This window comes from Mus caroli, chromosome 5, assembly GCF_900094665.2.
Source record: "Mus caroli chromosome 5, CAROLI_EIJ_v1.1, whole genome shotgun sequence".
Taxonomy (NCBI): Eukaryota; Metazoa; Chordata; class Mammalia; order Rodentia; family Muridae; genus Mus; species Mus caroli.
The window spans coordinates 104227165-104229431 of NC_034574.1; positions in this window are offsets into that span (position 1 = coordinate 104227165).

A 2267-nucleotide genomic window follows, 5' to 3' on the forward strand; every position below is an offset into this window, starting at 1 on the left:
CACAGCTTGATTGACCTTTTATAAACGTTGAATTTAAACTTTATTTAGAACAACATCTGGCTAGGTCTGTAACAAGGCTCTAAGAAGTGCCACACAAGCCGCGCTGAGGCTGCTCTCCTTTGAGCTCAGCATCAACCTAAACGCAAACATTTTATCAATCTGAACACTCTGTCAGAGTCCTGGCCCAAAGATTATCACAGAGGTAAAAAGAGGGTGTCAGGTTCCCTGAGACCGGAGTTACAAATAGTTATGTACCACCAAGTAGGCTCTGGGAGTCAAGTCCAGGTCCTCTGTAAGAGCAGCCCGTGCCCCTAGTCACCGAGCCACCTGGCTCTTTAGCCCCTGGACGGAGCCTTCAGGAACACAGCTATTTTTTGAACCAACAATGTAACTGTAAAATAGGACTGACAGGGAATTAGGAAAAAGGAAACATTCTTAGGTATCAAGACATCCGCTGACAGAAGATGGTGTTGTAAGTAAAACCTAGCAAATAAGGCAAGGGAAAAGGTGACAGGAGAAGATAAAAGAAGTCCTCTTGGGGCATAACAATCAAAGCAGTAAACATACAAAACAAAGCAAGGGTATCAAAAGATACAAGGGGAAAAGATCAAGCAACATACAAAGTTGGGCTTATTAGAATAACACCCGACTTCTCAATGGAGACTCTGAAAGCCAGAAGGGCCTGGAGGTGTTCTACAGACTCTTAAGAGACCACAGATGCCAGCCCAGACTACTATAACCAGTAAAATAGTCAATCACTATAGATGGAGAAAATAAGACATTCCAAGATTTTTTTTTTAATTATCTATAAATCCTGCACTACAGAAGGGACTAGAGGAAAATTTCAACCTAAAGAGGCTAAACACACTCAAATACAAACTTGCCCTCGAGCGTGCACACACACACACAAATAATAGGAATCAATAAATACTGCTCATTGATCTCTCTCAATATCAATGGTTAGTAGTATGGATACAAAAACAGAAGCCATCCTGCTGCTGCAGACAAAAAACACACCTTAGCATCATGGACAGACAGCACCTCAGGATTAAAAGACGGCTGATTTTAAGATGAACCTCAGTGCCTCAGTAGCAAAATCAGCATAGTACTGGCACACAGGCTAAGTGACCGACCGACCGACCAGTGCAACAGAACGGAAGATCCAGACACAAAACACAGATACAGCTACTTATCTCTCATAAAGACGCGGAAATACTCGCTAGGAAAACTGGGCACCCACAGGAGGAAGAAACCACTTCCTTATCCTTCACCCTGCACAAACTGAACTCCAAATATATCAACGTCCTCAGCATAAGACCAGAAACTCTAAAGACTGAAAGCAGGAAAAACACAGGTAAGGCCTCCTCACAGGACTGCAGCGACTCGGGAATCAAGGCAATGGGTACAAGCGAGACCTTGGGACGCTAATATGTCTCTGCACGTCAGTGAGAAGAGTTAACTGAGTAAAGACCCCACAGAACGGGAGAGAAACCTTTGCTAGTTATACATCCCATGGAGGACTGAGATCTAGAACACACAAAGAACTTTTTAAAAACTATTTTATTCCCCCTTCCAAGTGAGATTCAAATGTCCTTCTCTGGGGCGTTCTTCTTGTTTAGCTTCTTTGGGTCTGTGGAGTGTAGCTTGGGTATCCCGTGTTTTATGGCTAATAACCACTGATAAGTATGTCCTTTTGGGTCTGGGTTACCTCACTCAGGATGATATTCTCAAGTTCCATCTTGGTTTTTTTAATAGCTGAAAGGTATTGCATTGTGTAGATGTACCATATTTTCTTTATCCATTCTTCAGTTGAGGGTCACCTAGGTTGTTTCCAGTTTCTGGCTATTACGAATAAAGCTGCTATGAACATAGTTGAGCAAGTGTCCCTGTGGTATCGTGGGCCATCTTTTAGGTAAATGTCCAGGAGTAGTAGAGCTGGATCTTGAGGTAAAACTATTCCCAGTTTCCTGAGAAAACACCAAATTGATTTCCAAAGTGGCTGTACAAGTTTGCACTCCCACCAGCAATGCAGGAGTGCCCCCTTGTTCCACATCCTCGCCAGTATCTGCTGTCACTTGAGTTGTAGTGGTTGAGGGAGGGAGGGAACTTGGTGGGAGAAGGGATGAGGGAAATGGCGTTCAGGATCAGAGGGACAGGAGAATGAATGGAAATCTGCAGCTGACAGAAGTGGAGAGTAGGAGGCATCTCAAGGATGTGCCAGAGATCTGGAATAGGGGGGACACCCAAGAATCAATGGGGGTGATCTT